The sequence below is a fragment of the Micromys minutus genome (assembly GCF_963924665.1).
Source record: "Micromys minutus genome assembly, chromosome: 16".
In the NCBI taxonomy this organism is placed as follows: domain Eukaryota; kingdom Metazoa; phylum Chordata; class Mammalia; order Rodentia; family Muridae; genus Micromys; species Micromys minutus.
In genome coordinates, this window is record NC_137985.1 from 46,855,034 (window position 1) to 46,867,859 (window position 12,826).

Sequence of the window (12,826 nt, forward strand, 5' to 3'; positions counted from 1 at the left end):
CTACTAACCTTTTAATTTCTTATAGCAGTCAGAGGAAACCAATAAAGGAAATGTGTATCTATATGTATATGCATGTGTTCATGTGTATAAAATATATATTTTTAACTTTGACTCTTTTGTTATAACATTGTGAAGGTTAACTTAGATAGCACAAATAAACTTCAGGCATATACAGTGTATTAGTGTACTAGATTTGAAGACTCTGGATCAATTTCTCTGGGTCAGCGAGGCTGTATTCCCTCTGAAAGCTTTAGAGAAGAATCTGTATATGTGTGTACATATGTATATATATTTGTGTATGAGTATGTATATGTATGTATATGTGTATGTGCATATTGTATTATATGTGTGTATATGTGTGTATATGTGTGTATATGTGTACATATATGTGTGTATTCATAAATACATACATGTATATATGCATATGTATACACCCACACTTTTTTGTGTTTACTTGTGCTTCAGAATGTTATAAAATAGAGTCAGGACAACATAAGATAAGTATATAAACTGGTTCTATTTGGTAGGTATTTTGGAGGTAAGGAAATCAAGATATAGAGAGTTTAAGAGACTTGATCCAAGTGTTGCTTTGAGTAAAAGGCAGAATATGGACTAAGACCTAGGACCATGTGACTACAAGCCTGTTCTGTTTTCATTAAGCTACACAAGTCTCTTCTCGACATGGCTGCAGTTTTCTTCCGTAGGCAGCATAGGTCATAAGAGCCTATATTCCCACCATCTGAACTGCCTGCTTGTATCCTAACAAAGCATCGGAAGCAGATTCCATTTTTTGACGTTGCTCAGTCTGGTTAACTTAATATTATCAGTATGATATAGTATCTACCCATCGTAATGGTCCCTGGAACGTCCACATGATTTGAGTTCCTTTGTACTGGGACAAGATTGCATTTCTCCATCCCATGTGAATAAGCTTCCCTGGCACTAACTCCCAATAAGTAGGGATGATTTCTCTAAATTAACAACTTCATACCACAAGCTAGTGGCCATTCTAATTTGCTTTAGTAAGGACGGGACATGGGACACAGGCTCTGCAATCAGGACCAGCCTTGATTAAATTTGTAGCCGTCCACTACCATCCACTATGATGCACTGACTTTTGATTGTGAGATTTAGTTTGTATACCATAGTATTCATTATTTTTATATTTATTTATCTTATCTTTGTGCAGCTGTGGAAGTCAGACGTCAACTTGTAAGAGTCAATTCTTCTACCAGATGGGTCACAGGGATCAAACCCAGGTCTTCAGACTCGGTGGCAAAGTGTATTTAATTCACTGAGCAATGTATCTTGTTTGTCTTTACTATTTCTTAAAGCGAATTACTTATCTTTAATTCACATGTATAGGTGTCTTGCCTGAATGTATGTATAAGACAAGCTTACCATATACTTGTCTGTGCCCATGGAAGCCAGAAGAGGGCACTGAATCCCCTGAAACTGGAGTTACAGACAGTTGTGAGTCTCTATATGGACACCAGGAATGGAACTCAGTTCTCTGCAAGAACAGCAAGTCCTCCTGAGCCGTCTCTCTACCCCTAGTCCTTACCTCTTTAAAATTAATTTTTAATTTAATTTTCTTATTGTGCTTAATGATGCATAACAGAATTTTAACTATCTTGTATGCACAGTTTGGTGGCACTAAACACATTCTCATTGCTGAGTGGTTCGATACTATTGTCAATTTCTAAAACCTCATTATTCTAAACAGAAACGTGCCGCCAATTAAACAATAACCACCTTTCCCTTCCCTACCCCATTTGTGGTTGTTTGAATATGCTTGGCCCAGGGAGTGGCACTATTTGGAGTTGTTGGCCTTGTTGGAGTGGGTGTGGCATTGTTGGTATGGGTGTGGCCTTGTTGGAGTGGGTGTGGCCTTGTTGGAGGAAGTGTGTCACTGTGAGGGTGGGCAATGAGAGCCTCCTCCTAACTACATGGGAGCCAGTCTTCTGTCACCCTTTAGCTGAAGATGTAGAACTCTCAGCTCCTCCAGCGCCATGCCTACCTGGACACTGCCATGCTCCTGCACTGATAATAATGGACTGAGCCTCTGAACCTGTAAGCCAGCCCCAATTAAATGTTTGTCCTTATAAGAGTTGTCTTGGTCATGGTATCTCTTCACCGTAATGGAAGCCCTAAGACACCATTTTTATTTTACTTTCTATCTCTATGAATTTAGCTTTTCTAAGTATTTCATGTAGGTGAAACCACATAATGTCTTTTTTGTGCCTGGCTTCTATCAGTTAGTATAATGTATTCATGGTTCCTCCATGCTATAGCAAATATCAAAATTTTATTTCCTTTTAAGGATAAATATTATTTTTGTGTATTATGTACCAGTTTGTTTACTCATCCATCTGTTGGTAAACACTTTAGTTGCTTCTACCTCTACCTTTTGGCTACTGTAACTTATGCCTTTATAAACATTGGCAGGAAAGTATTTGATTAGGTCCTTGCTTTCAACTTCTTTAATGTATGTGCCTAGTAGTGGAATTGCCGGGTTATATGGAACCTGTAGGGTTTGAGGAATCTCACACTGGATACACGGCTTGACATTCCCACTAGCAAACAAACAATTCCAACTTAGGTGCCCCTAAATTTTATTCTCTACCTTTTCTTTCTGAATGCAATGCCTTATATTTGTATTTGATGAGGATTAACACACCCAGCAATTCCAGTGACTTTTGCTTACCCCACTGAGAAGCAAAGGGCTTAACAGGGTCTCTGCCACTGGGTCTGGTTCTGGACAAAGGTTCCTTGTTAAACCACTTCCAGGCAACACTAGCCCTGGCTCTCCTCTGTGGACCTGATCCTGTCAGAGTGTTCTCTTTTTCAGTGTTGTTCTTCTTAAGCTAACGCTAGACAGAGCCCCAGGTGGAGCCTAAACTCAATCAAACAGAAACTGAGATGTGACCATCCAGAATCATGACAGGAAGCAGGAAGACACCCTAACCCTCTATCCTAGCACAGCTGAGAATGTCCAATGAGAGGGTAGGAAGGGAGGATGGGAGAGAACGGCTTGCTTTACACAACTTGACAGTACCGTGGGGGTCCGGATCTGTGAGGACCAGAGTTTCCCTGGGTCCAGGCCGTCCCATGAGATGCTGCTGGGCTTATTCTTAACCTGGGTGGGCGTCAGTTCGTCCACCGTCACCTCGCCGTAATCGACCCTCGGGGCGTACTGGGGTGGTTCGTCCACCTCCTGAAGGCACAGCATCCCGGCCCACACTGGCTGTCGGCAGCCATGGCGACAGGAAGATCGAAGACTCACGCGCAAGGAGTCACATGTGCTGTTAACGCAAGGCACTTGCACAGTTGGCCCTGTTCTCTCCATTTTATGAGTCATCCTATCGAGCATGTGCTGATACCTCACCGGACTTTTATTATTTGCAGTGATTTTGAGCATCCATTTGTGCCCGCCGGCCACAATTCTCTGTAATTATACCTATACCAACCCCACATAAGTCTTGATCCACTGAACTTTAGATGGAGCTAAAATTGTAAAACCAGAGTATCATTCTGATGCCCACTCTGTTGCCTTGTAACTTTGGCAGGTGACATTAATTTCTGCTCTCCTTTTGTCACTGTCCCTAAGACTTCTGTTTGCTCTAATTCACTTGATATTTTGTTCTTTGTAGAAATCTCTAATTGAGTCAACTTCTAATTGTTTTAGAACTGTTTAGAACTGTAGACGTTTCTTAATGTATACCTGGGTATTACTCTATCATCGAATGCACGATTTGTGTATTTGGGAAGGTTGTTGGTTTTGTTGTTCTTTGTTTTTTACTCTGTAGGCAAAGTTCTTTAGAACACAAAAGTTTTATATTTTGCTGAAATTCAATTCGTCTCCCACTTTTCTTCGGTTTTCTAGTTTTGATGTCATATATAAGAAATTGCTGCCCAACTCAAGGTCACAAGGGTGTTTTGTCTGTTTTTCCTTTTCAGAGTTGTATACTGTTGGCTACTGCATTTATGCCTTGGATCCACTCTGAATTGATTCGTGGGTATGGTATGAGAGAAATATCCAAGTTCACTGGGGAGTAGACTGATTCTTGTGGGTATCTAGTTTGCCTAGTGCCATCCTTTCCCATTGAATGAGCTTGGTATTGAAAAAAATAAAAAGAGCTGGAGAGATGTTTCAGTATGTGAGAGCATTTGCTGATCCTCTACAGGACCTCAGTTCACTCTCTAGAGCCCACATCAAACAATTCAGTTTTGTTCTTTATTTTTTTATTTTACAACTCTGGGATTTTGCCTGCATATAAGTCTGTACACCATTCACATGCCTGATGCCCATGGAGGCTGTACCAAGGCATCAGATCCTCTAGAACTGGGGTGACAGGCAGTGTGAGCCACCACATGGACGCTGGGAATTGAGCCCAGGTCTTTGGAAAACAGAACGTAGGAAGTAAAGAAAGCCTGAGCGAATGCAGGACTAAGCAAATGTTTGCTATCTGCATGGGCATAGTCATATCAAGAACCCAACATCCTCGTGTTCAGAGGGATGGGACAGCCTCCTTGTGACTGAGCACAGGTGTTGACGCTATGTGCAGGAAAGATCCACCCTAGCTTTCTCCCCCTGGGTGGTTATGACCTAAGAACTGTTCCCCTACAGAGTTGGTTCCTACAGAGATGAGCTAAACCTGCCTCAAAAGGAGAAGGTAGGGGGCACTGAGGAATGACATCTGAGGTTGTATTCTGTGGCCCTACATATGGGCATGTACACATACACACACACACACACACACACACACATCATGGAACACACACAGAATTCCAGTACTCAGAAAGCTGAGGCACTATTAGGAGTTTGAGGCAAACCTGGAGTATACATGCAGACCTGTTCCCACCTCACCCCCACAAAAAGCAAAGATTTGGGGACTATATTCGGCAAGACTTCAAATAAAGGGTTAAAACAAAGGACCCCCATGGGCTCTTATGTTTCAGTGCTTGGTCCTCAGTTGTTGGATGGTTTGGGAAAGACTAGGAGGTGTGGCTTTGGTGGAGGAAGGGTGCCTCTGAGGGAGGGCTTGAAGGTTTTAAAAGCCCATGCCATTCCCAATTAACTCCTTCTGCTTCATGTTTGTGGGTTAAGATGTTGAGTTCCCCATTCAAGGAGAAAGCCATGTGTGGAAAGACTCATGCTGAAACATGGAGGAGTGACATGTGGGAGCTGAGCAGAGGTATGGGGGTGGGGGATGGGAGATGGGGATGGGGGATGGGAGATGGGGGTGGGGGATGGAGATGGGAATGGGGATGGGGGATGGGAACAGCAAGTCTGACCTTTGGTAGAAAATCTTATCGTGATGAAGGCCACATAGACTATTTCATTAGCACTGATTTGTTACACAGTGCTGGATTTGTTACACCGACACTGATAGAACAAAAATGAAGCTAACACAAGCTGGTTAATTAATATCACCAACTGAAAGAGTACTTCAAATTATTTATACATAAGAAAATTTGCAATGAGTATATGCCTGAGAGCTGTAGAGCTGACTCACTTGGTAGATCTGTTCCTAGCTTTTTGAGGAACCTCCACACAGTGTTTTCCATAGTTGCTGCACCAGTCAGCACTCCCCGCAGCAGTGAATAAGTGTTCCTCTTTCCCCACATTCATTCCAGCATTTGTCATTTGTAGTTGTGATCTTAGCCCTTCTGACTGGAGCAAGATGAAATCTCATAGTAGTTTTAATTTGCATGATGGCTAAGGATTGTGGAGCATTAAAAAAAAAAGTTTCTCAACCATTTGTATTTCATTTGAGAACTCTCTGTTTAATTTCGTGCCCCATTTTAAAATTCAGTTGTTTGTTTCTTTGGTGTTGAATTTCCTGAGTTCTTTGGATACTCTAGCTACTAGCCGTCTGCCATGGGTGTAGCTCAGAAGTAGTTGTTACCGTTTTGTGCGCTGTGTTTGCCATTTTTGTATTTACTCAAATAACGGTGGCCTTCGCTATACAGAAGCTTCTTAGTTTCATGAGATCTATGGATTGTTAGTCTTCATGCCTGCCATATCAGGAGATCTAACTAACTCCATCTCCTAGCATAGAGATCCATGCCTAGCCACATTTATTGGTGCTGTGTTCTCAATAGCTGGGGAACAGAAACAACTTAGATGTCTACAAACCGATGAATAGATAATGGAAATGTGGTGTATTTACACAATCAGATGTCATCCAGCTGTTAAGACAAAATTATAAAATTTGAAATAAATAAAAAAAAGTTGAGTTTTCCCCTGTCATCTCAGTGCCAGGCCTGCCTGTCTCCTGTCATGCTCTCTGACACGGTGGTGATCCACCCCATGCTTCTGGAAATATAAACTCCAAATAAACCCACTTTTCTGTGAGTTGCCTTGGTTATGATATCTTTTCATAGCCATAGAAAAGTAACTAAAGCCAAGAGGTGGTGGGACATGACTTTGCTCTCAGTACTCCAGAGGCAGAGGCAGGTGGATCACTGGGAGTTCAAGGCCAGCCTGTTTCACATGTCTAATTCCAGGACAACCATAGCTTCATAATAGAGATACACTGTTTCAAAAGAAGAAGAAGAAGAAGAAGAAGAAGAAGAAGAAGAAGAAGAAGAAGAAGAAGAAGAAGAAGAAGAAGAAGAAAAGAAAGAAAGAAAAGAAAAGTAACTATAACAGTATCCACAATAAATATACAACTTTTACATTTTTGTGTATCAGTTTTAAAGATACAAACATACTTTATAATAAGATCTCACTAGAAGGACATAACATAATGAATCTGGAAGCCACTGATTGCAAAGCTGGGATATATAGAATAAAAGAAGTAGAGAAATAAGCAACCATAGTGGAAGATTGTGTAATACGAGTCCCAGTAACGATAATGACAAGCAAAGAAGACGTCGGTGTAGACACGAGGGAGTCACAGTTCACAATTAGCCAGTGCTTCTAATTTGCATGTGTAAATTTCAGTGAACTTCAGAATACAGATGTCCAGCAGCATGAATTTTCAAAGAAGGCACAGACTGAAGGAATTAATATTGTTAAAATACCCATACTACCCAAAGGGAGCCATGTATCCAATTCAACACCCCACCTCCACCCCCCGCCCAGAATACTGACATTTTTCAAAGATCTAGAAGACAATCCTAAGGTTCACTGGAAAGAACAAAGACTTCAGAAATGTTTTGTTCCAAAACATTCTGGAACAAAAATATCGATGTTGGAGGCAGCATAATACCTGATTTAAATGCATGCTATAGAGACTAAGAGATACCTACAGAGACAGTGTTCTCAATCCTTATCAAATGCTGGTTTCACATTTCAGGATAACAACTGACTTTGAGTCCCTTATGCTCTGGTCAACAACTCCTTCCTCATTGTCCTGTAAGTAACTCCAGTAAAGCTCATTGATTCATTAAAAAAAAAAAAAAAAAAAAAAAAAAAAAAAAAAAAAAAAAAAAACTACTTCTCTACTGCCAAATGATTTTTAACAAAAATGCTGAAAACGTTACTTTGGAGAAATGATAGCTTCTTCAGCACATTCTGGAGACAGTGACAGCATACTCACATATATAAACAACAAAAAGTAAATCTTAACAAAAAATATTGGCCAGTGACCTGAAGACACCTCTCAAAAGAAGAAATATAGATGTCTGACAAATATAAGAAAAAAGGTTCAATACCATCAGCCACTGGGGAAATGCAAATTAAAATTTTGGTGTGCAGTGAGGTTCTGGAGGGCTGGCTCAGCAGTTGGAAGCACTGGCTGCTTTTCCAGAAGACCTGGGTTCAGTTTCTAGTACCCACATGGTGGCTCATGACCATCTCTAACTCAAGTTCCAGGGGATCCAATGCTGCCTTCTGTGGGCACTAGACACATACATGCATATAGGCAAAACATTCATATATAGATAATAAAAATAAGTGAAGATTTTAACGTATTAAAAACTATAATACATGATGAGAATATCTGACCCAAGTTAGAATAGCTATTATTAAATAATTAATTAATTAACAAATAAATACTAGTGAGGATATAGACAATAAATGTAAATTAGTCCAACCACTATGAAAAACAGCATGAATGTTTCTCAAAAAGAAAAGAATCCTAAAAAAATAGAACTACCATATTGTCCAGCTGTATCACTGCTGGGCATTCACACAATGAAGTCAACATGCAAAAAAAAAAATCATCTCTGTGTCCATGTTTATGAAGGCACTATTATGGAAATTAGCCTAGTGCCTGTTAGCAGATGGATGGATAAATGAAATTATGTGTGGGGGGGTGTAGAGTATTATTCATCCATAAAGAAGAATAAAATCTTATCATTTTAGCAAAATGGATGAATTGGAGAATATTGTGCTAAGTGAAATAAGCCAGGCGCTGATAAATTTCATGAATTCTCCCTTACATGTGCAAACTATAAAACGGAAAAATATAGGAGCTGATCTAAAGGTAGAAAAGCAATTGCTCGGTCTGAGAAAGGTGTGGGGGTGGTAGTTGTTATATGAACTTTCCTGGGGAGACATGACCAGACATCTGTACACCCCAGTCAGGGCACCAATGACAGACTCCTTCTGAGTCCAGCTTGGTGATGAAGCTCATTTACTGGGGTCACGTACAGGTAATGAAAATTTCTACCCAGCATGGTGGCAACTCCCAAAAGTCGCATCCCTGGGAGCCTCAGCCCAGTTGACAGGCAGCCCTCCCAGTCTCCTCCAGCAACTGCTGTTATATAACCTCAAGGAGAGACCTTGCAAGTCTTTCAGAGCTTCCTGATCTTAGGAGTCTCCTTGATTCTTGGAAGGTGGGTGACAATTTGGAGGAGATGGTCACACAAAAGTTTTGGGGATAGAAGAACAATGGCTGGACATGATTAATTCACAGTGTGTGAGCATAAGAAGATATAATAGTCTCATTAACTTGTGCAATGAGAAATAAAAGAAGGCTTGAGCAACAGGATTCAGAGGTCCAGCCTCCTTGGTGTGACTCACTTCACTTCCAGTGTCTCCACGTCCCAGTTCTGACGCTGCTCTCCTAGTAAGTGGAGAGCAGGTGAGAGTGAGTTTAGTCAGGACAGGTGGGATAGCTCTCACTTGATGAGTAAACACTGAGTCAAGACCGGAAGTCATATTTTTGGTGCAATCTAACTTGCTCTCTGCAATTCTAAAATAAATGTCAGGTGAACCCAGACTCAAACAACCAAGACCGAAGATCTGGCTCAAGATCAGCCTGGAAAATTTAGCAAGGCCGTCCCAAAATCAAAAACAAAACAAAAAGAGGACTGGAGGTCCAAGCCACTGACAGAATGCTCCCCTGGCATGCAGAGCTGTGAAACAAAACAAAAACAACCAGAGAGTTCCAGTGGAAGCACTATTTGAGTAAGAACTGAAAAGTCACAACAGGGAAGATGGAAGGTGGGGGAGAACGCCTTAGGCAAAAGTTATTTGCTACAAAGACGCCCAAGGATGAAATGTGGATATTTCCCAGCATGAATAGGGCATGAACCCTTCCCAGCCCCCACCCCTGGGTGAGGAGCTATTGACTGATAACGACTGTTGGGGGTTGGGAGTCATTTTGCCTTGTATTGGATTGCTCAGGATTCAGTAACTAACCCTCCACACATGCACAGTCAAGCAGCCCTAATTCAGCTCAATGAGTTATTTAAAAAAAATTTTTTTTTAAAAAAGAAGACATGGAAGGAGGAGGACTAGGACTGCCCTGGGAAAAAGGAGGTCGGTAGGAAGTGGGAAGGACATAAGCTAACGGGGAATGAGTACGATCAAAATACGTAAGGTGCATGTATGAAATCCTCAAAGGATAAGTAAAAACTGTTTTTAAAAGAAATGTGGACATTTACTGAGAATCTGGAGAGTGTGTCTTAGGTCCGTCTGCTCCATGGTCGCCAGCATGAAATACTAACTTCCTGGCATCCAGGTCTCAACCTCTGTGATCTATTTTAGTACGAGGTATATCTGTCTGAAATAACTTCTATGTCCCTCCCCGTCCCAAATTCATGTTGAAACGTAATTTCCTAAGCAACACTGTGTTTAAAAAGGTGGGACCTTTAGGAGGTACTGAATCATGAGGTTTTCCCTGTGAATGCTGTTGTATACCTGTGAGGACTTGGCATGCAGGGCTCTCGGGGATCCTGCCATCTTGGAAGCAGAGTAATCCTCCCCGGATACTAATTCTGCTAGTACCTTAATCTTAGACTGATCTTGTTCCAGAACTACAAGAAATAAATGGAACACACACACACACACACACACACACACACACACACACACGAACATGCACACACAAACATGCACATGCATGCACGCACGCTATACACAGCAAACTCTGGTTAGTTACATATCAAGTGTGACTAGTGATTACTAATGAGGATGAGAGTTCTTGCTTGAGCTACATTGTATCCCTTTGTTTCCTTCGTTCTCCTATTGCCATCTTTAGCCAACCTTTACCCCCTTCTTCATCTGCTATATTTTTCTTGCTAATTTGCTTAACTGAAGCTTCAAGCACCCGTGTTTACAAGCGGTAGGTTAGGACTCTTGAGGCTCAATAAAAGCATAAGGCTTAAGGGAGGAGCCTAGGGAGGGAGCTAGACAGGGAGCTAGGCTCACAATTAAAACTACCATACAATTTATCTTCTTCCAAATACTGTGCCTTCTGAGCTATTTTTGAGTGTGTAGGGTGCATGATTAATAATATCAGGTCTGCTGGGATGTGTGGACACCCTATAGATATATATAGGAAACAAGTTGGGGAAGATACTCTGTCTAATAACTACTGACTTTAGAGCCAAAGATGGACCGGTGAGAGAGACAGAGGACCATAAATGTGAATTGCCGGAAACAGGGGAGGAAGCTATCGTTACATTTGACTATTGGGACAGATCTGTGTTTAATTTGGGGGAAATATTCTTTAGTGCAAAACAGTCGCTTTGAGTTTCTTTGAAGCATTTCTAATGGGTTATTGTGATTTTATGGGTACTTATACCCCTTTAGATACTCCTTAGAAATGAACCTAATTTCTGAGTATCATATACACCTACCACTTAAGTATTTTTCTGTCATCCTCTGTGACTCCACCAGAGCCCTGGAATTCTCACATCTCCTCTCCAAAGACTGACAAAAGACTTAACAACCAAGAAAATTCCCCTAATTGTGTGACCACTCAGTCTAAGTTGCTCGCCCATTCCCTGCACCAGCTCTGTCCCTTTGTTCTTTGTGTGTTTCATCTGTGTAGAGTTGTAAACCTACTGAGTTTGTTGGCTTTTCTGCTTAACTTGTTTATTGTGCCAAATCTCATCCATTCTGGCGGAAAGCCCCCCCCCCCCCCATAAACATAAGAAGTGTACACGCCACATGTCCGGTGCCTGTTGCTTTGTTTTAGAAACCACACTTTCTTGTAAAAGCACAGCGTATTAAACTCAAGAAGTAAGAAATCCACAAATGTATTTTTTCTGAATTGTATAGTTAACTCTAGTACCCATTTCTAAAACAATGTCAATAGATCCAGACTCACTCATTCACAAAAATGTAGAGAACTTCTCTTACTGGTAAAACTTTTTAGAGAAATCACAGTTTCTGACCTCAGGCTTCCCAGAGCTTTTCAGTCACGTTGATGGTCACAATAAACTGCTCAGTGCCATAGCAGAGAAATGTGTTAAACATAAAATAGAAGAGGCCTGAAGAGGCCAACAATTTTGCATCCCAGGAAGTGGAGGGTTTCCTTAGGAAACATGTATAGGGTCTAGAAGACAGAGCTGTTCTAGAAGAAAGAAAGACAAAGGTTGAACCTCCCGTGGTCCAGAAACCTCAGAAAAACTAGTCAATGTGTTCTTCACTAACAGTAGCACCGGCCGCGGTGGGTTGTTAAGTGGAGTTGTATGCAGCAATGCTAGAGAGTGGATGTTGGGTTTGATTCCAAAGTCATCTGTGATATTTCTCTTTTCTACCTTATTTATTTTTGAGACTATAATGTAAATTACATTTCTCCTTTCCCTTCCATCCATTCAAACCCACTCACCTACTCCTCCTGGCTCTCTCTCCATTCCACTTTCCTCTGTGAACTTTCTATGACATCATCCTGCCTGCTAGCAAGGCAAAATACTTTACATGTGTAAGATGCCCTCTGTATAACGTTCAGGAACAGGGACCATCTCTCCATGGTGAGCCAGGCCAGAACTACACATTCCCCATCCTTCTCTATTCTGCTGCTGTCAGAGGAGATGTCTCTGTGTTGCCCAGGCTGTTCTTGAACTTGAAGGTTCCTCAGCCTCAGTTAGCTGAGATTGCGGATGTGTCTCCGGGTGTAGATATTTTGGGAAGAGAGAGACTCGGTGCCGGACAGATTTCACAAGTGTACATACACCTCAAAAAAGAAAAAGAAAATTGACTTGCCAGGAACGGTGGTGAGTCATACCTGCAATCCCACCTCTTGAGAGGCTGAGACAAGAAAGAGACTTGCCATGAGTTTGAAGGCCAGATTGCCTCACCATCTTGAAGAAAAAAGAGAAAGAAATTCACTAAGCTGTATCCGTAATATTTGTGTAGTTTATAGTACATAAATACATCCTAATAAAAAAAGTAAATGAAAGGATACTGAAGACTAATTTCTGTGTTTTCGTGGTTTTTAACAGGCTGCCTACTTAACATATATTTTATCTCTAAAGAGAAGTAATTACATGCAAATGACAAGAAATTAGCTTGACATCTCTTGAACGTACATTTTTAACGTATTTTGTTTCTAAACAAATGTCAAAAACACGGATTTATGGATCTAAGAGGCATAGAGTTGCCTGGGCTTTCTGCAGGAGTCTTTAACGTTTTATTCTG